General features: G+C 35.4%; 1 protein-coding gene and 1 pseudogene across 4 annotated transcripts in view; both read right to left on the bottom strand.

The window, feature by feature from the left end:
- The window catches only part of ZNF438 (zinc finger protein 438), a 186,523-nt gene that overhangs the window by 52,341 nt on the left and 111,390 nt on the right, over nt 1–22,792 (bottom strand). The gene's annotated exons all lie outside the window — the stretch shown is intronic.
- On the bottom strand, nt 18,854–22,780 carry LOC117998431 (annotated as a pseudogene). The gene has a single exon (XR_004676001.1). The product of XR_004676001.1 is annotated as a probable ATP-dependent RNA helicase DDX10 (transcript).

Raw genomic sequence — 22,792 nt, 5'->3', positions numbered from 1 at the left:
CAAGGATAACTAATTAAAGTCATAGGCTTTCTTATGCAAGCGTACATCTTTTGTCAAAGCAGGACAGTATAAAAGGCAGGAGTTCATTCATCAAATCAAGACAACTAATAACCTACAAGCCAGCCATTAGAAAATTTTTTCTGCAAAAGGCCATATTTTCGGTTTTGTGGGCCCTATGGGCTCTGTCACAACTACTCCTTCCTGCTGTTATAGCATGAAAGCAGCCACAGACCATGTAATTTAATAAATGTGGCTATGTACCAATAAAACTTTATTAATGGATATTGGAACATTATATAATTTTCATGTGTCACAAAGCATTATCTTCTTTTGATTTTTTCAATAATTTAGAAATGTAAAAACTATTCTCAGTTTGCAAGCCATACAAAAACAGGCCCAATTTGACCCATAAGCCATAGTCTACCAACTCCCGACCTAAACCAACTCTATAATAAACCTGGTTTATACCACTTGCTAGCCATGTAACCTTGTCCTTATTCCACCAAAAAAAGCCCAAACAACAAATAAAATCAACAAAAACAACAACCATAACAATTATAACATCTTAATTTGCAGTTGGGAGTTAGAGAGCTACTTTATTGGTCTAACCACAGTGGTGACAGCTAACACATATTTTGAGCTTGCTATGTTCCAAATAGTGTTCTAAACATTTTTTAAGAGATTTATTTACTTGAGAGAGATAGAGAGAGAGACAGTGCACAAACGGGAGGGACAGAAGGAGAGGGAGAGAGAGAATCTAAGCAGACTCCCCAACCGAGCACACCCAACTGGCGGCTCGATCCCAGGATCCCGAGATCATGATCTGAGCCAAAATCAAAAGTCGATGCTTAACTGACTGAGCCACCCAGGTGCCCCTAAATAGTGTTCTAAGTGTTTTAAATGTGTGCTAATTCATTTAATTCTCACCATAGTCTTGGATAGATATTTTATGATCAACATATTACAAATGAGGAACTAGGCACACAGAGGTTAAGTAATTTATCTAAGCTCACACAGCTAGTAAATGGTGAAGCTGAAGTTCAAGACAGGCCTTGTGCTCTTAACCACAAATGCCCCAACCTCAGAAATTTCCCCATTCTTTTCTTAAAGTTCCCATTTCAAATGCCAACTTTCAGAAATTAAAACGCACAGTGGAAGAAGCACATATGAAAAACAAATGACAATTTTCAGAAATTAAAACTCACAATGAAATAAGCATGTATGGAATACAGTGTAATATAGTTAATGCTGATAAGTAAAGAGCTAATCCTAAGGTTGAGCCTATACTGACAACAAGAAAAATGGAAACTTGATTCAAATGGATTCAAGCTTCAGTGTTCTCAAGGAAAAATTAGCGGCAATGGCTCGTGACTCCCTCTCGTGTGTATGTTGGCTGATGAGAACAGACATTGATGAGAATGCCCGAGAAGAGGGTTGTGAAAGGCAGGTCGTTATGATTTTCTCTAAATGACCCTTCATTCTCCTAATTTAAATTTGCCTCAAGCTTTGCTGTAAACAATAGCCTTTATAGATTTATAATGTTTCTCTTATTACTTGTACACTAGCAGTAAAATACTAATAAAAAGGGAGATGCCTTTCTTGTACAGAGTATAACTTAACTTAAATCACAAGTCATTTGTATGATCTCTTTTCTTTGCCAGGTCTTTACTTGTCAGTTGGTTCTGTGTGCTGACATTCCAAATCTGAGTGGATACCCAATAACCAACTCTTCAAGGGTCATTTGAAAAACAATTTGAGTGTACAAACTAAAATTTATTTCAGTGTAGTCTTAAATTGCCAAAGTGGCTTTTAGAAATTATAATAAAACACTACCGCTCTACATAACTGCAGAATAAAAACATCTTTGAAGAACTTGACCTTTTAAGACTTTGGCTGGCCAAAGAAATAAGAATGCTAAAACTGAATTCATTCCAATTATTCCTCACTGGAAGGTAGTTACTTGCCAGAAAATTATTTCAGTCTATTTCCATTACTTACATCAAATTGAAGAAACCTAAATGACAGATGATCTCTACAGCATTGGGGATCATCAGCAAGGCCAAGTACATGAAAATAAGACACTGAGGATGTAGACTAGGACAAAAGAGACTCCCAGAGAAAAACTCATCTGGCAAATATATAAAATTATTGGTCTAATTTTCTCAAACATTTTTTAAACTTTCCCCAAATATTTACCATCAGTAAATTGCATAGTTATATATGATGTGACTGCCTTGGTAAGAAAGAGCTATTTCTTGACAGAAAAAAAAAAATCCCTTTATAGTACTTGAAGTTGTTCATAACAAAGTATATACTGAAGGAATTTCTCTGGCTTAGCAATGGCCCTCCAACCCATTCACAGGGAAAAGTCCAACATCTTCCTCACTTCCTAGATCTAGGTTTTCACCAAAACGTGTCAATTTTATCTCCTAAAAAGCCCTTAGATATGTCCGTATCTTCTCATCTCCACTGCCAACTACCTGGTGCCAGTTGCTTTGTCATTCTCTGCAGAGACCACTGAATACTCTATTAACTGCTTCCTCTCCTGCTCCTTCTCTAACCAACAGGGCCACAGTCGTGTTTTCACAGTATCAATTAGAATGCACCATCCTAGAATGAAAACCACTGGACGCCACAGCACATCCATGAGGTCTTGCACGGGCTAGCCTCAGCCTGCTCCTCAGTTTCATCCTGCACTCTTCACCCTCACCTTCTGTATCCCAGCCACACAAGCCTTCCTTCAGTTTCTTAAACACAGTGTGGCTCTGTCGGCAGAGTCTTACACATGCTGGTTCCCCTTTCCCTGTAATGCTGCTTTTCTGCTGGCTAACTTGGACTCATCCTTCAGATCTCAAGGCAGGATCAACTCCTTAGAACTGTCTGACCTAGTCTGGTTCAGAAACTTCTATTAATAACCTCAGTGAATCCTGGACCTTTTTCCTCAGAGCACTTACCATAATTGTAATTTTACTTAGATAATGCCTGGTATCCTCAATACACAAGAAGCTCCAGAAGGCAGTGGTCATATCCCTTTGTGTTCACCTGGTACCCGAAACATCTGGCACAATAACAGAACACCTAGGAGGAGCTCAATTAGTATTTATTTACTTATATTTGTGATAAAATTCACATACCATAAAACTCACGCTTTTAAAGTGTACAATTCGGTGTTTTATAGTATATTCACAAAGTTATACAACCACCACACCATCTAATTCCAGGATATCCCATCAACCTAAAGAGAAACCTCATACCCATTAGCAGTCACCCTACCTGCTTGTCCCTGTAAATCATTAATATTTTAATCTCTATAGACTCACATATTATGAAAATTTCATGTAAGTGGAATCATACAATATGTGGCCTTTTCATGTCTAACTTCTTTCACTTGGCATACTGTTTTCAAGGTTCATCAATGTTACAGAATGTACCAGTACTTTCATTCCTTTTTGTTGCCAAATAAGAAGCATTGTATGGATATACCACTTTTGTTTAGTTATCGACTGACTGATAGACATTTGGGTTGTTTCCACTTCTTGGCCATTACGAATAATGCTGCTATGAACATTTGTGCACAAGTTTTTGTGTGGACATATTCACTTCTCTTGGGTATAAACTTCGGAATGGAACAGGTATATTATCCAAATAAGTATAGGCTGGGTCATGGGGTAACTCTATGCTTAATCTTCTGAGGAATAGCCAAACTTTTCCAAAGCAGCTGTCCATTTACATTCCCATCGGTAATATATGAGGTTTCCAATTTCCACATAATCTTACTGAATCTTTTTTTTTTTTTTTGTCCATTCTTAAAATTATGGCCATCCTAATGGGTGTGAAGTGGTATATCACTGTGGCTCTAATAACTATGATGCTGAACACCTTGTCAGGTGCTCACTGGCAATTTGTATATCTTCTTTGGCGAAATATCTATTTCTCACTTTAAAATTGGGGTTTCTTTCTTTTATTGCTCATGCTTTTCATGTCAAACTAAGAAACGATGGCCTAATCCAAAGTCATAAAGATTTCAAACTATGTTTTCCTTTCAGAGTTTTATATAGTTTCAGTTTTAGCTCTTACATTTAGACCTTTGATCCATTTTTAGTTAATTTTTGAAGACAGTGTGAGGTACGGGTCCTCTTTCATTCTCTTTCATGAGGATACCCAGTTGCTCCAGGACCACTGGGTGATAAGACTATTCTTTTCCCCACTGAAATGTCTTTACACTCTTGTTGAAAATCAATTTACCATAGATGTAAGGGTTTATTCTGGATTCTCAATCCTATTCCATTGACCTATATGTCTATCCTTTTGTCAGTACCACCCTATCTTGTTTATTGTATCTTTATAGTAAGTTTTGAAATTGAGAAGTGTGAGTTTTCCTTTTTAAGATTGGTTTGGCTATTTTGAGTCCCCTGTATTTCCATATGAATTTTAGGATCAGCACAACTTCTACAAAAAATGGCAACTGGGATTTTCATAGAGATTGCATTGAATCTGTTGATCAATCTGGGTGTATTGCCATCTTAACAATGTTAAGTCTCCAAATTTGAGGGGACTAAGAGGTACAAACTTCCAGTTATAAAATAAGTAAGTCACGGGGATAAAAAGTACAGCATAGGGAATATGGCCAATAATACTATAAGAACTTTTATGGTGACAGATGGTAACTACACTTATCGTGGTGAGCATTTCATAATTACATAATTGTCGAATCACTATGTTGTACAACTGAAGCCATATAATATTATATATCAACCATTCTTCAATTAAAAAACCATAAGATGTCTTTCAACTTATTTTGTCTTTACTTTCTAACAACGTTTTTAAACTTTAGTGTATAAGTCTTGCATTTCTTTTGTTAAACTTATTGCTAAGTATTTCTTCTTTTTGATGCTATTATAAATGCATCTTTTGTTTTCTTAATTTCACTTCTGGAGTGTTCAATGCTAGTGTACATAAATACAATTGATTTTTATACTGATCATGAATCTTTTAGCTTTGCTAAAACTTGTTTATTAATTCTAAGTTTTTTCAGCTGGTTCCTTAAGATTTTCCATATTCAAGATCATACCATCTGCAAATACAGAAAGTTTTACTTATTTTTCGATTTGGATGCCTTTTTACCCCTTTTCCTTGCCTAAATGCCCTTACTAGAAGTAGCAAGAGAACACATCCTTATGTTCGTCCTGATCTTAGGAGGAGCTTTCAATCTGTCACTGGTAAGTACGATGCGAGTTGTGGAATTTTTGTAGTTCCTGCCTATTTCTACATTGTTGAGTGTTTTCATCATAAAAGGAACATGGATTTCATCAAATGCTTTTTCTATTAAATTATGATCACATGGCTTTTCCTTATTTTATTAATGCATTACATTGATTGATTTTCATATATTAAGCCAATCTTGCATTTCTAATAAAATCATCCCATGTGCCTTTGTTTATAATCCTCTTTATAGTTACTAGATTTGGTTTGTTAGTATTTTGTTGGCAATTTTTGCATCTGTATTCATAAGGAATACTGGTCTGTAGTTTCCTTGTGTTGTCTTCGTCTGGTTTCAGCATCAGGATATACTGGCCTAATCAAATGAATTGGAAAGTATTTTCTCCTCTTCTAATTTTTAGAAGACTTTGTAAAGCATTAGTATTAATTTTTCTTTATAGCTTTGATAGAATTCACGGGTGAAGCCATCTGGGTTTGGGCTTTTTTTACTCTGTGGGAACTTTTTTATTATAATTCAATTACTTGTCAGTTCAGATTTTCTGTTTCTTGAATTAGTTTTGGTAGTTTTTGTCTTTTGGGAATTTGTCCGTTTCATCTAAGTCACCTGATAATATGTTGGCATACAATTATTTCTAGTTTTCCTTTATAGTCCTTTTTTATTTCTGTAAGATCGGTAGTAATGTACCCTCTTTCATTGCTGATCATACTAACTTGAATGTCCTCTCTCTTTTTTCTTGGTCAGTCTAAAGGTTTGTCAGTTTTATTGATCTTTTAAAGAACCAACCTTTGCCTTCATTGATTTTCTCTATTTTTTATTCTCTAATTCTTAAATTTATGCTTTAACCTTTATTTTTTTTTTCTTTGTTTGCTTTAGTTTGCTTTTCTTTTTCCAGGTTTTTAAAGTGGAAGGCTCAGTTATTGATTTGCAATCTTTTTTAAAAACATAGATATTTATAGCTACACATTTCCCTCTAAACACTGCTTTCTCAAGCTGCATCCTATAAATTTGATATGTTGTATTTTAGGTTAATTTATATCAAGGTATTTTCTAATTTCCCTTGTGATTTCTTCTTTGACCCACTGGCTATTTAGGAATGTACTGTCTAATTTCCACATATTTGTGTGTTTCCCAAATATCCTTCTGTTACTTATTTCTAATTATATTCCATTGTGGTCAGGGAACATACTTTGTATGATTTCCTTCCTTTTTACATTCCCTGAGGCTTGTTTTATAGCCTAATGGACAGATAGTCTATCCTGGAGAATGATCCATATACATTGAAAAGAATGTGTAGTCTGCTCTTGTTGAGTGGAGTGTTCTATACATGTCTTCTATACGTGTTGGAATGGAACCCACGCTGTTCTGATGTATTTAAGAGGGTGCTCATCTTTTTAAGTATACATCATTCCATTTCATATTACCCTAATGGTAAAAAGTATGCACAATAAAGTTCTCAGTTTGGATATGCTCTTAAACACATCTGTTCTAAAAAACTCTAAGGACAGCAAAGCAGGAAAAAAAGTGTAACTGTTCTATGTTTCCTAATTAATTTCATATCTATCTCATGGGTGCAAATAAAGGATTGCAAAACACCCTGTAAATAAAAAAATTAATATGGAGTGCACAGTGAAATGTGAAAATGTTACTTCAAACAATTAGTACTAAAATTTAGTTTGCCCAAGCACTTTCTAAAAGAAAGATCCTATCGTTTGATATAACCAAAATAAATTTTGTGATTAAGAAACTTCATTTATGAAACTGATACTCTGGGAATTCATATGCATTAAAGATTATTTTAAAGTAGGCCTTATAAGGCAAGTCTGAAAACTGTGACAACTACATCAATGTGCACAAATTATATAATGTTTTTATTATGTGATGTCTCAAAATGTCTAGAAAATAAAACTTGACTTTCTTCAAATTCTTAGAAAAGATAATTGAATTTTCAAACTTAGGAGAAAAACACAAAGCAACATTTGTATATCATGAAGGCCACATCTACATTTCTTGAAAAACACACACAGTATTTGGGATCTTAAGCAAAATTACAAAGATATTTGCCCTATTCTATTATATAATACAAAAGCTTACACTTCAGTGAAGGACTAAAAGATTCCTCAAAGTATAAGTACACAGATATAACTTAATGACTACTAAATTAAAGTTACAAATCCAAAGATATGCTTAACTTTTGATTCTGATTATTATGTAATGAACACTCAGCACCTCACACTTACTATCCATGAGTTGCTACTAAATCATTGCCATCTTTATCTTTACTTGGTAACAGAAAAATCAGACTCCAAAAGTACATAAAAATCTTTAATTGAGAGCTCATGGTTCTGCACTGACATTTTATATTAAAAAAAAAAAAATAGAACCCAAAGTCCAAACCTAATACTTGAAATGATAAAGGTCGCAAAATAACTTTTCCTTTAATTTTCTTTTCCTACTCCTTATTTCTACTCACTCTTCTTCACTTTCACCCGGCATCTAGCCTTACATCACATATCCTCTTATTGAAAGTAATAAAAACACTTTTCTTCCTTTTTAAAAAAAGATTTTATTTATTTATTTATTTATTTATTTATTTATTTATTTATTTATTTTAGAGACAGAGAGAGAGAGCACAGCAGGATGGGCAGAGGGGGAAGGAAAGGGAGAGAGAGAATCTTAAGCAGGCTCCGCACTGAGCATGGAGACCAACATGGGCTCCATCCCATGATCCTGAGATCATGACCTAAGCTGAAACCAAGAGTCGAATGCTTAACCAACTGCACAACCCAGGAGTCCCCCAAACACTTTTCTTAATACTGCATGTTGAATCATTTTCAAACTTGTAGGAGGTAGTGTTAATGATACGAGGGTGCTTTCCATCCCAAATTAATAACACTGACTGTATGATCTAACAAGTGAAAAAAAATTAAGTACGGCAAAGGTATTTTTTTTTTTTTTAAAGATTTTATTTATTTATTTGACAGAGAGAGAGACAGCGAGAGAGGGAACACAAGCAGGGGGAGTGGGAAAGGGAGAAGCAGGCTTCCCGCCAAGCAGGGAGCCGACGCGGGGCTCGATCCCAGGACCCTGGGATCATGACCTGAGCTGACGGCAGACGCTTAACGACTGAGCCACCCAGGCGCCCCAAATACGGCAAAGGTATTATAGAAGGAGCTGTGGCTTATGCAGTCACAGTAACCATCACAGACCACAGGCCTGATTCTAATAATATATTTGCCATGCTGTTACATCATGCCTTCTTCCAATTTTGACAGCCACAGCACAATACATCCACACAACTATGGTGCATATAAAAGGCAGTGATAACAACAGGGATGCAAAGAGATTTTTGAAACTGTCTTCATGACCAAAATAAAGGTAATGGCAGGCACACCTATTCTTATTCACAGTGTGCCTGGCTGGATCTTCTTTCACATTAGTTCTTGAGGCTCCATAGGTTCAACTAAGCAAGGTCCTGAAACGCTCTGTATTCTCCCCATGCCTGGGACACACTGGATGCAGAAAGACTGAAGGCCTTCCTAGGACATGCTTACCAGGAGCAAGAGTGGGAAAGAAGACTCAGCTGAAGCTACAGGCACAGGAAAGAGGAAAGGTCATATTTAAAGTGGTTACAGATAGCAGGCAGCATGAATCTCTAGAGAGAAAGATGAAGAACATTAGTGTTAATGAAGGCAAGAGCTGATGGGTGCTTAGGAAGAGACAAGAGGACTATGCTTCAGCAAATGCCCAGATTCCTCTAGTTCTCCAGTAGGCATCTAGAAGAGTCTGGTAATGTCCAAACATCCTTTTCTGCCCATTCAAGAAAAAGCCTCCTACAAACACAGGTGGGAAAAGAGGCAAAAATACAGTAGCAAGCACTTCCAAATCTGATCAGACTGCAAAGAAAAAAAAAATCTATTCAGTATGAAAAACTCTCAGCAGGGGTTTGGTAGCATGTTGGATGGAAAATCATACCTTAAAAAGGAAGCAGAGATTAACTTTATCTTTTAGTAACTAATACAGCACTCCTCTTTGAAAATCATTGGTTTAAACAAAGTCTTTAGTTGAGCTTTTATAAAATATAGTTAGCTCTACAGAAACACATTATCCTTTCACCCAGAGTATTCTTGATAAAAATGATAAAATATATATAATTTTAGGGGTGCCTGGATGACTCAGTCGGTTAGGTGGCCAACTCTTGGTTTCAGCTCAGGTCATAATCTCAGGGTCATGAGACAGCCCTGCATCCGGCTCCACACTCAGTACAGAGTCTGCTTGAGATTCTCTCTCACCCTCTCCCTCTGCCCCTCCCCCCACTAGTGTGCACGCTCTCTCTCTCTAATAAATAAATCTTTATATATATATAATTTTAAAGTATCTTTTAAAGAAATTTTTTGTAAACATTGTTTTTGTTAAGCAAATTCTAAATTAACAGAGTTAAAACTGAAGCTATTGTATTCAATATATCTTTCATATCAAAAATCAAAACTAAAATTTCATATATTCTAGAATTGAAAACATCCAGGGGAATCACTACAAAAAGTTTCAAAATCTTAGAGTAACATGGCTCTAGTAAATAGAAATTTTCATAATTTAAAAAATCTGAACTAAGGAACAAATACAATACATCAATTATGATTCATACTTCTCAGCTACATTACATAAATATAAAGTTTAATTGGGTAAGAGAAAGTAATTCTCTTGCGTCAAAAAGGTGGGAGTCACTGTTATTTCAAATAAGAACATTTATCTATTTAGTAAAGGTTTACAAAAAAGTCTAAAACTTTATTAAAAATCCCTGATCAAATAAAATGTGTCCCACAGTATCATTAGAGCTGCAATGTCCAGCACTTTTTTACTATTTATTTAGTGAATTCCTCTGGGTTATACACAGTGCACAGCTTGCTTAGATATATATGGGTTCTGCCTTTAAAAAGCTAGTTAAAGTCTTGCTGGTGAAAAAAGGTCTTGTAGGATAAATAAAATGTATGATAACATGTGAATCAACAGAAGATTCTTTCAATGAAAGAATTTAAATCACCACAAATGTTTTTTTCAGTTCTGAGGCATAATTGACAAAATTGAAAGATATTTAAAGTATACAAAGTAATGATTGATACATGTGTACATTGTGAAAGGATCCCCCCATCAAGTCAATTAACACATCATCACCTCATACATGTAAGTTCCACCCCCCTTTTTTGGGGAGAACATTTAAGTTCTACTCGCTCAGCAAATTTCAGAATGATACACCATAGTCACCATGTCATACATTAGATCCTCAGACTCATCTATTTTACAACTGAAAGTTTGTACCCTTTTACCAACCTCTCCCTATTTTCCAGACACCCCAACCCCTGGCAGCCACTTTTCTACTTTCAACTTTGTCTATCAGTTCAACTTTTTTTTCTTCAGATTCCACATTTGTCTTTCTCTCTCTGGCTTATTTCACTTAGCATAATGCTCTCCAGATCTATCCATCCATTTGTTGCCACAAATGACAGGATTTCCTATATGTGTATATGTATACATATATTTTCTCCAATCTTGCCAGTTTTTATAAAATGACTTATTTGTAGGACACAGAATTATCTTTTTTTCCTACTGGAAATATATCTTCAGTATACAGGTAGTAATTCATCTGGTCTTGGTATTACAAGACAGAGACAAATCCAATCTAAATGACTAAAAGGACATTAAAAACTTACCTATAACTTTAAATAATAGGTTAACTGTAACATCTAAAAAAACTTGTCAACTGATATTTTAATTACCTATCATTTTATGTGGATATATGTGAAAGCTAAAAATCAATGTAGATTTTGATGAAATACCACTCAACAATAAAAAACAAACTACTGATGCACGCAATTAGATGAATATTAAGGGAGTTATGCTAAATAAAAAAGTCACTCCCAAAAGACTATATACTCTAAGATTCCATTTATATAACATTATTGAAATGAAAAAAAATTATAGAAATACAGAACAAATTAGTGGTTGCCAGGGGTTAGGGATGGGAAGATGGGGTAGGTGAGCGTGGTTATAAAGGGGCAACATAAAGAATCCTTGTGATGGGGAACTGTTCTCTTCTTGACTATGGTAGATAAAGGAAGCTACTCAAGTGATAACAAGTTCACAGAAACTAAATATATACATATGCAAATGAGTTCAAGTAAAACTAGGGAAATCTGAATAAGACCTGAACTGTATCAATGTATCATCTGGATGGTATTCTAGATGTTGACATTTTGGGGAAAATGTGTAAAGATTACACTGGGTGCCTATTATTTCTTATAACTACATGGGAATTTAAAATCATCCCAAACTTAAAAGTTTAATAAAAAAATAGCTTCAAGGTGCTCAGAGCACATTCTCAAAGACAGTTATTGAATTGCCTATCCATGACTACAGAATTCCAGTTTCTTAAAGTAATCTTCCTCCAGTTTATCTACATTCCACTTTAGTTGGTGTCAGCCCATGAAGAAAGGCAGATTTTGGCAGACAAAGGGAGAAGTGTCTTGAGGTTGTAAAGAACTCAATAAAAACATATTAATATTTTAAAAAGTAGATCTTGAAATGTACTTGAAAGTTTGAGATCATAATGACATAAACAAGTATTTATGACCTAAAAAGATCTGCCTCCTTTGGTACTTTGAAGTATTAAAAAAAAATCACATAGAATTAAATTACAAAGCTAACACACTTGTTTATGCAGCTGGTCTTTTTTAAAACTGAGGAACTTTAAACCTACAATTCTAATAGGCTTACTGGTGACACCCCAATCCTTTGAAAAATAAATGAAATATCATAAATCATCTGACGGTTCTTAAGCTTAGATTTTTATCATCACTCAGATGCTTTAAAAATAAAAAGCAATATGAAAGGCTAGGATCTTGTTTTGTGCCTTATAAAATTTAAGACAGAAAATAAATCATACTATTAAACGTCATTTAGAACCCTAACTTCAATACTTAGGATTCAATTGGCGTAATATTCTTGGTCATTCCTATGAGAATTCATGCAAGTAGAGTAGCTTTTCTTACAAAATATTTCAGAACTCTGGCACTTCCTGTGATAAATGAAGCAATAAGGCTTTGGAATTGCAATTGGGTATATTTAAGCACTTCATATAGGCAACCAGACTGTCATCCTGCTGGATATGTAGCACTATGAATTTATTATTTGGCATCCAAAGGAATGTTTAAATACTTATAAAGAGTAAAGGGCTGGGGTAAGCCCTTTTAATTTCAAGCTACAAATTCAGGACCATATTAGAGCTACAGAGTTCAACCTTTATTTTCTGACAAGTTTATGTAATGAAAAATATTCACGGATTTTGCAGGAAATGTTGAAATGAAAAATCTATAAATACCTCAAAAACGTTTAAGATTCAACAAAAGAACAGTAAGATCTACGTGTTAGCCACAGCATCCTGAGAATTTTTATCATGGCTAAGTTTCAAGAAAATAAATTATGGGACACATTCTCCATGACCTGATTGTAAGGTACCTTTATGATTGGTCAATGATCAATTCAACTGACATTCCAATTCATAAAAGTATGCCTTCAGAAGTCCCCTGGAGTAGCATTAGGGGAGTGAGGTCAAAGCTGGACCTATATAAGACTGTCATCATTTCAGATCTCAGTGGTTTTTAAATTCATTTTTAAGATACAGCTACCAAAGTGGTAGCCTCCAAATAAGGGTTTAACTAATGTCACATTCCTATCAGGCTGTGCACAGGCATTTGATACACATTTTAATAAATGGTTAACTTCTGAAATTTTGCATATCATTGCTAATGAAAAATTCCTTAATTTTAAAATGTATCTTTTTTTCTCATGAAATTATCAAATATTCAATATATCAAAGAATATTTTAACATGTGTAAGTTATAAAGAAAAATAATAAACACTCTTCCCACTAGCCATTTTAGGTAATAAAACCTTACTAGTAACTTTGAAGTTGCCTTTATGTGCTTTTTCATTCCAATTCCAATCCTCCTTGCCATGCCTTCTTCCCCTACACTGAATTTGTTTTCTTTGCTTTCCTTTATAAGAAACGTATCCCTAATCAACATAGTATGCAATTTTTCAAGATTTTGGATGAAATTATATTGGTTGGAATCATATTGGGAGTATTCTTATATGTTCATGAGATTCATCCATGATGGTATATTTGAATATAGCACAATTTATGTCTTCTCCTGTTGATGGCTCTCTCCGTTCTTTTCAGTTTTCTGGAATATTGTCATATGTTTCTCTGTGTACATCTACAAGAGTTCCTATGCCTCAACATGGAATCGTTTGGTTGGCATATGCACGAGTAATTAGATAATGACAAAATGCTTTATATGGTTGATCCAATTTACACTACCACTACCAAGGGTGAGAGAGGTCAGGATACTCCCCTTGCCTACACTTTTGCCTATCTGGTGGATATAAAATAGTATCTCCTTGCGATGTTTTTAAAGCTCTTTTTTTCTTTCTTTTGAAGTAAAATTTACATAAAATAAAATGCACGAATCTTAAGTGTACTATTCCATGAGTTTTTACAAATGCATTTATTTACCTTTGTAACCCAAACCATTACCATCACCTCAAAGAAAGTTCCTTCATAATCCTTCCCAGTCAATTCCTTCCCATTCCCTAGACAAAACTACTCTACTCTTTTCCCTCCTAAAAGTTGCTTGTACTAGAACTTCATAAAAATGTAATATTGTACTGTATGTATTCTTTTGTATAAGACTTCTTTCAGCTAGTATAAGATTCATCCACGTTGTAGGTATCAGTATTCTGTTTCAATTTATTGCTGAGTAGTATTACCTGACCCCCGAAGTCATGAACATAGTCTGATTTTTTCCCCCCAAAACCTTACAGTTGCAGCTTTTACATTTAGTAATATAATCCATCTCAAATTAACTTCTGTGCTTGGTGGAATATAGGAATTGATATTGATATATATATTTTTTTTCCCATATGGATATCCAGTTGTTCCAGCAGTATGTATTGAAAAGCTTTCCTTTCTCCTTGGGTTGCTTTGAATCTTTGTTTGAAATCAAATGACAAAATAACTGTGGGTCTATTCTGGCTTCTCTGTTCAGTTGCATTTATCTTTTTGTTGATCCTTACAGCAGCACCACACTGTTTTGGTTATTGTAATGTATGGTCATGTTATGAGGTCAAGGCCTCCAGCTATGAGTTTATGATTGTTTTGGAAATTCTCAACTTTTATATTTCCACATAACTTGTAGAATCACCTTGTCAATTTTATTTAAAAAGCCTGTGTGGGGGGAGAAAAAAAAAACCTGTGTGAATATGGTAGGGATTATGTTCAATCTATAGATCAATTTGAGGATAATTGTCCTTTAATTGAGTCTTCCAATCCATGAACAAGTCATGTCTCTTCATTTATGCACGTATTCTTTAATTTTTTCAGTAATGTTTTACTGTTTCCAATGCAGAGATTCTACAGGTCTTTTGTTTAATGTATTCTTTTTTTTTTTTTTTAAGATTTTATTTATTCATTTGAGAGAGAGAGAACACAAACAGGGAGGAAAGGCAGAGAGAGAGGGAGAAGCAGACTCCCCACTGAGCAGGGAGCCTGATGGGGGCTCAAATCCAGAACTCTGAAATCACAACCCAAGCCGAAGGCAGATGCTCAACCGACTGAACCACCCCCGCACCCTATTTAATGTATTCTTAAAAATTGTATAATTTTATTAAAAATGGGAAATAGGATTATTATTGATAATCTCAATTCAAAAATACTCATTACTTATTAGGGCTGCTCCATCATATACTCTCTCTTTGGAAATATTAAATACATCAAATTCTGAGCAATTTTGTCTAATAGTACATAGTACATTCTGTATAGTAAGACAAGAATTTCTAAAAATGGGACAAGAACTCTACAACTTGGCAGTAAAATGAAGAAGTGGATATAGTCCAAGAGCATACATGCTGGGAATAGGGTCAGAAAATTTCTTTAATCCACTCTTACTTGAAGTAAATTCTATGATGGGTCAAGAAGGGGGTTAGATATATGATGACTTCTGTCTAGAGTTGTCTAGAATCTAGATCCTTGAAGCATGGACTCTTTGTTAACTATTCCAAAGCCAACTCTTTTTTTGACTTCTGGCCCGTATAATCATGACAAAGCATTTCAAAGTACTTAGCTTTGAGTTTGAGCAGATCTAACACAGCTCTTTGGTCTCTGCTAAAGACAGGCCTGTATCCACAGGCACTTAGGTTTCCCATTTGGCCTTCTTTCTATTGCAACTTGTTTGTTTCACTTCTTCCACTTCACTATTCCCCCTTTCCCCCATTCTCTGCTTCTTCCTGGCATCACTAATTTCATTTCCATACCTTCACTGTCTGATTCTTCAGACATCTGTATTTATCAGGATCTAAGAATGAATACATCAAATTCCTCATCATCACACCAACTCTAAAAGGTATCCCTCTTGGCTTTCCTTTTATTTTTTTAATTTTGAATCCAGTTAGTTAATATAGTGTTATATTAGTTTCAGGTATACAACGTAGTAATTCAACAATTCCACACATCACCCAGTCATCATCATGATAAGTGTCCTCCTTAATCCTCATCACCTACTTAACCCATCCCCCATCCTCCTCCCCACCGGTAACCATCAGTTTGTTCTCTATAACTAAGAGTCTGTTTCTTGGTCTCTCTCTAAGATTTATTTATTTATTTGAGAGAGAGAGAGAGCATGAGTGGGAAGGGGAGAGGGAGAGGGAGAGAGAATCTCAAGCAGACTCCACGTTGAGTATGGAGCCTGATGTCGGGCTCAATCTCATGAACCTGAGATCATGATCTGAGTGAAACCAAGAGTCAGACGCTTAACCAACTGTACCACCCAGGCACCCCCTGCCCCCCGCTTTTTTCCCTTTGTTTTTTGTTTCTTAAATTTCACATGAGTAAAATCATATGGTGTTTATCTTTCTCTGAGTTATTTTGCTTAGCATTATACTCTCTACCTCCACCCATGTTGCTACAAATGGCAAGATTTCATTCCCTTTCATGGCTGAATAATATTCCATTGTACATATACTCCACATCTTCTTTATCCATTTATCTATCAGTGGACACTTGGGTTGCTTCTGTAATTTGGTTCTTGTAACCAATGCTGCTATAAATATACAGGTACATGTACCCCTTAGAATTAGTGTTTTGTATTCTTTGGGTAAATACCTACTAGTGTGATTACTGGATTGTAGGGTAGTTCTATTTTTAACTTTTTGATAAATCTCCATACTGTTCTCCACAGTGGTTACACCAGTTTGCATTCCCATCAACAATGCACAAGGGTTCCTTTTTATTCACATCTTTGCCAACACCTGTTGTTTTTTGTGTTGTTGATTTTAACCATTCTGACAGGTTTGAGGTGATATCTCACTGTAGTTTTGATTTGCATTTCCATGATGGTAAGTAATGATGAACATCCTTTCATGTACCTGTCTGTTCATGCCTTCTGCCCATTTTTTAATTGGATTATTTGGTTTTTGGGTGTTGAGCTGTATCAGTTCTTTATTATGTTTTAGATACTAACCCTTTATTGAATATGTCATTTGCAAATATCTTCTCCCATTCTGTAGGTTGCCTTTTACTTTTGGTGACTGTTCCCTTCAATGTGCAGAAGCTTTTTATTTTGATGTAGTCCCAATAGTTTATTTTGCTTTTTGTTTCCCTTGCCTCAGGAGACAGATCTAGAAAAAGATTGCTATGGCTGATGTCAAAGAATTTACTGCCTGTGTTCTCTTCTAGGATTTTTATGGTTTCAGGTCTCACATTTACATCTTCAATCCATTTTGAATTTATTTTTGTGTATGGTATAAGGAACAGGTTTTTTTGTTTGTTTGTTTTTGCATGTAGCTGTCCAGTTTTCCCAACACCATTTATTAAAGAGACTGTCCTTTTCCCACTGGACATTCTTTCCTGTTTTGTTGAAGACTAATTGACCATATAGTTGTAGGTTTATTTGTGGGTTTTCTATTCTGTTCTATTGATCTAGGTGTCTATTTTTGGCTAGTATCATACTGTTTTATTACATCTTAGTAATATAACTTAAGGTCTGGAATTATGATGCCTCCAGCTTTGCTTTTCTTCTTCAAGACTGCTTTGGCTATTTGGGGTCTTTTGTGGTTCCATACAAATTTTAGGACTGTTTGTTCTAGTTCTGACAAATGTTGTTGGTATTTTAGTAGGGATTGCATTAAATGTGTAGATTGCTTTGGGTAGTACAGACATTTTAACAATATTTGTTCTTTCACTCCATAAGCATGGAATGTCTTTCCATTTCTTTGTGTCATCTTCAATTTCTTTCATCAATGTTTTATGAGTTGTTCCAGAGTGCAGTTCTTTCACCTCTTTGGTTAGGTTTATTCCTAGCTATCTTATTATTTTGGATGAAACTGAAAATGTGATTGTTTTATTAATTTCTCTTTCTGCTGCTTCATTATTGGTGTATAGAATTTCTGAACTTTGATTTTGCGTCCTGCAGTTTTACTGAATTTGTGTATTAGTTCTAGCACTTTTTTTGTGAAGTCTTTTGGGTTTTCTATATATACTATCATGTCATCTGCAAATTGTGAATGTTTTACTTATTCCTTACCAATATGGATGCTTTTTATTTCTTTCTGCTGTCTGATTGCTGTGGCTAGGACTTCCACTACTATGTTGAATAAAAGTGGTGAGAGTAGCCATCTTTGTCTTCTTCCTGATCTTAGGGGAAAAGCTCTCAGTTTTTCCCCATTGAGGATGATGTTAAATGGGTTTTTCATATATAACCTTTATTATGTTGAAATATGTTCCCCCTAAACCTACTTTATTGAGGGTTTTTACCATGAGTGGAAGTTGTACTTTGTAAAATCCTTTGTCTGCATCTATTAAAATGATCATATGGTTTTTATCCTCTTATTGATGTGATGTATCACACTGATTGATTTGCAAATATTAGACCACCCTTACAACCCAAGAATAAATCCCATTTGATCATGGTGAATGATTTTTTTAATGTATTGTTGGATTCAGTTTGTTAGTATTTTTTGAGGATTTTTGCATCTATGTTCATCAGGGATACTGGCCCATAGTTCTCTTTTTTAGTCTTTATCCAGTTTTGGTATTAGGATAATGCTGGCCAATGGAATGAATTTGGACGTTTTCCTTTCTTTTCTATTTCTTTTTTTTGGAATAGTTTGAGAAGAATAGGTATTAGCTCTTCTTTAAATGTTTAGTAGAATTCTCCTGTGAAGGTATCTCATCCTGGACTTTTGTTTTTTTGGGAGTTTTTTGATTACTGATTCAATTTCTTTGGTGGTTAGCAGTCTGTTCAAATTTTCTATTTCTTCTTGGTTCAGTTTTGGTAGTTTATATGTTTCTAGGAATTTATCCATTTCTTCTAGGTTGTCCAATTTGTTGGCATATAGTTTTTCATAATATTCTCTTATAACTGTATTTCTGTGGTATTGGTTGTTATTTCTCCTCTCTCATTGGTGTTTTTATTTCAGTCCTTTCTCTCTTGTTCTTGGTAAGACTGGTTAGAGGTTTATCAATTTTATTGATTTTTTTCAAAGAACCAGCTCCTGGTTTTATTGATCCATTCTATTGTATTTTTTAAGTTTCTATATCATTTATTTCTCTCTAATCTTTATTATTTCCTTTTTTCTGCTGGTTTTAGGCTTTGTTTGTTGCTCTACTTCTAGCTCCAAATGTCTAAAGTTAGGTTATTTGAGATTTTTCTTGCTTCTTGAAGTAGGACTATATTGGCATAAATTTCCCTTTCAGAACTGCTTTTGCTGCATCCCAAAGGTTTTAGACCATTAGACAATGTGGGGTCTATGCACCAGGGCAGCTGGGGGCACAAGGCTGGACACAGTGCAGCAGTTGGGTACAGCATGTACCAGCAGCTGTGCACTCAGCAGCTGCGCAGGCTGTGTGCAGGGCTTTAACAAAATTTGCCCTGAGCCCAGGGCCAAGGCTAGCAGGCTTAGAATGGGTGAGTCCTCAGGAGAAATCATGGGCATGGCCCACCGCTAGCAGGTTAGGAAGCTAGTGTCTGTGCAGTGCTGCCTCCTGCAGGTGGCTCTGTTTTTGCTGGGGGATGGGGGAGGAAAATGGCACCTGCCAGCTCCCTTGTTTTTAGAGAAGTCCCCCAACATGCTCCAAAATCAGTATAAACAGATCTGTCTCCTGTTTGCCCCTGGTTTTGTGCAGGCTGCTGTCTCGTTAAGGGTGGAGACCCAGCTATCACTCACCCTCTTGGATCACCCACTAAGTCCACTGATTTTGAAGTTCCAGGCTCCAAGTCCCACTGGTTTTACAAACTCCAATTCAGCCTCTCGGGTTTTTAAAGCCAAACGCAATGGGGATTAGTCTTCCCTTTGTGAGCTCCCTGTTGTAAGAGCCCATTTCTCTGCCATATCCATGCATGCAGCTCCCTCCCTCTTGCAGGCGGCCTCTCTCCATCTTTCTAACCTTCCTAACCTTTCAGATGCAGCTTCTTCTCTATATTTAGTTGTGGAGTTTGTTCTGCCAGTCTTCAGATCACTCTCTGGTTTATTGCCTAGGATGTAGATGATATCTAGTTGCTAATGTGGAACAGGGTAATAAGCTCAGGGTTCTCCCACTCTGCTATCTTCTTGGCTTCTCTTTTTTTAAGTCTTTTCTCCATATGCTTTTCCTTAACTTTCTTCATATACTCTTCTTAGTCACATTTGTCCTCTTCCTAAAGCCTTTCTTCTGCTTTATTAAGGTTGCTACTGGCATAACCCTCTTCCTTGGTATCTTTCACAATACATTTCTACATTGGTGGTCACTGGTGAGCCAACTTCCCTTCATTAGTAAACATTATTTTCTTATTCACTTAAAGTGTTTTCATTACTTTGTTTCTGTGATTTCTTTGATTTTCTTTGCCTCATCAGTATTAGGCGGCCTTTTTGTTTTTACCACTTTTTCTTCCAGTTTCCCCCTCATCTGCCTCTCTTCCTCCTCTTCCCTTTATTATTAATACCACTGGCCAGCCTGTACTCTTCTTCTGCTTCTGGTCTCTTCCTACCTGCCTGAAGGATGGACATTTTCTCACTGAAATAAACTCTAAATTCTACTTAGTCATTGGTAAGAGACAGAGCCCTAGGCTCATTAATAATTCTTTAGTTAGTTCTTTCTACATTTTCTGAAGAAATCTTATCCATGGTGTCACAGCAAGACCACACTTTTGGGTAAAGGTAACTTACTCAAATCAAATTCTTCTTCATCATAACACATGTAGAAACAAAACACCTGTGAGCTCTTTCTTCTAATTGTTGATCTTGGGCTAAAAATCACTCCATTTTGGTGTTTTGTTTTTTTTTCTTCTAGATATCTGTAAGTTTTTCTGGATTTTTATTTCCTACATAGGCACTTTCTTCTCAAGAAGTTTCTATACCATCTTCCCCCCCCCCCCCCCCCCCCCCCGGGAGAAGCAAAATTAACAACCCTTCATCATCTATTTGGCAGGTCTATCTGCTCTGTAAATATGAATTGGCAGCCTCCAGACAATCAAACCAAAGAACCCAATTTATGGCCTCGATATTCAACACTCTGGCTGAAGTATAAGAAGCAAAGAGCACTGTTGGCTCTCTTGTAGATAAACTTATTGCAGTCTTCCATTTTTCTTATCTGTTGCTGTCAGCCATAGAAGTCAAGAATAGAAATACCAGAGTATACAGGCAGTAGAAAACATGGTTTAGACACTGATCTTTTTACAACTGAAAATATATATATATAACATACTTCTTCAGATGGCTTTTCAAAAAGGAATGTAGGATACTCATTTTTTTTTACCACAGCTCACAAACTATGTAATTTTGTTCCACATTGACAGGGGTGGTGTATTTTTTATTTTCTCACCAACCCAAACATATTCAGACTTTTTCTAACTTAAACATACAAGGTCTTTTACAGATTTGATTTGTTTTGCCTAGAAAAAAGTAAAGTAAATGTTTCTGGGCAAGATTTTTGATTAATAGCACTCATAGCACAGTTATCAGCAAAGTCGATGCCCAAGGTTCTACTTCATCATGAACTCATCTTTGGAGATTGGTATCATGTAAACTTACTGGTTCATCCTTACATTTAAGAAGTCAAACTGGCAGTAAAACAAGTATATTTATGTGTTGATTTTCTCAAACATCTTGTCTTAGATCCTTCCTATCAATGAGATTGCTGAAAAGTTGTGATTATTTCCTAGTTCTTGGAAAACCCAAAGACTTGAGAAATAGATCAGTTCTTTCTTACGTATTCTTTTCTTGAAAATCTTTTAAGTACACTCCGTTGTATGAAATCTTGCACTGAATGAAATCTGAAGCTGACATAATTTTCCTCCTTATAAATAACTCAACCTATTCACCTGGCTCCCTCCCAAAATCTTTCTTGACTTCTCAAGTCCAGCAACTTTACTATAAAAACCCAGTGACACAGTATGCCCTTCAGATCTTAGGATCTTCAGATTCTAGTTGTTTTATATTTTAGAAAAGTTTAATCTCTAAACATTAATTTTATTGCATTAGGTTGGTTGTCGTGTCTGCAATTATACATATCATGGATCTGCTCTGCCTGTCTTCTATACCAGTGGTCTATAAATTGAGGTACGTGAAGACTTTCCAAGACGTATGTTGGCACAAAGAGTTTTAAGGCAATCAAATTCCAGATCATCAACGTCCATCTTTTCTACTACTGGTCTTTCGGCAAATATACCCGTAGCTAAGGTATCAAGCCAGCCTCTTTCTCATTTCCTCCTCCCCTCCTTCACAATCACTTTTCCCACGTTACAAAAGAAATGCATACCACTCATTAATCCCAACTAGTGCATTTCCCTGGAATATAAAAACTCTCCAGGATGTCAAACCTGTAAATCCTCCCTTTAATCAAAGCAGTACAATAAGGATTTGTTCATCCCCCATCATGTATACATACAAATAACATATATATTTTATTAAGAAATGGACTGTGTGGGCCTACATTAGTATATTTTAAGTTCAGATACATAGTAGAATGAAGTAGTAATGAGGGCATTTTTACTTAAGGACCTTACATCTTCCATACCCTTATTATTGTAAAAGAATCATCTCAACTTTGGAAGACTTTAGTGAACACAAAGCAAAGAAATATTGAAGGCAGCAGTATCTTACTGTATCCAGGCAACGCATAGTAAGGCTCTGTGCCTTATCTATTTATCTATATTAGAATTAGAATTGAGCTGTGTGATGGTTGTCATGGAGACATATATTAACATATTTATTTGAGCTGAAAAATCAAGTTGGACTTTTACCCACAGAGGAAGTCTGATTTGAAAGATAAACTTGAAACTGAAGACTAGCTTTGTCAATTAGATTAAATGACAACCATTTTCCTTAAACTGAGTGATTTACATTTATAGCTGCAAGGTTTTGATAAAAAATACATTTCAGACACATGTTAAGACAAAAATTACTCTAAAAACTCACTGTATATTGGAAAATATGTATTAAAATTTGTAATGTTTCTAAACAGCCCTTCCTAAGTATTTTGGGTTA

This window comes from Mirounga leonina, unplaced genomic scaffold, assembly GCF_011800145.1.
Source record: "Mirounga leonina isolate KUSES-001 unplaced genomic scaffold, KU_Mleo_1.0 Mir_413, whole genome shotgun sequence".
In the NCBI taxonomy this organism is placed as follows: domain Eukaryota; kingdom Metazoa; phylum Chordata; class Mammalia; order Carnivora; family Phocidae; genus Mirounga; species Mirounga leonina.
The sequence above is the reverse complement of the archived record's forward strand: the minus strand, read 5'-3'. Positions and strand labels throughout refer to the sequence as shown.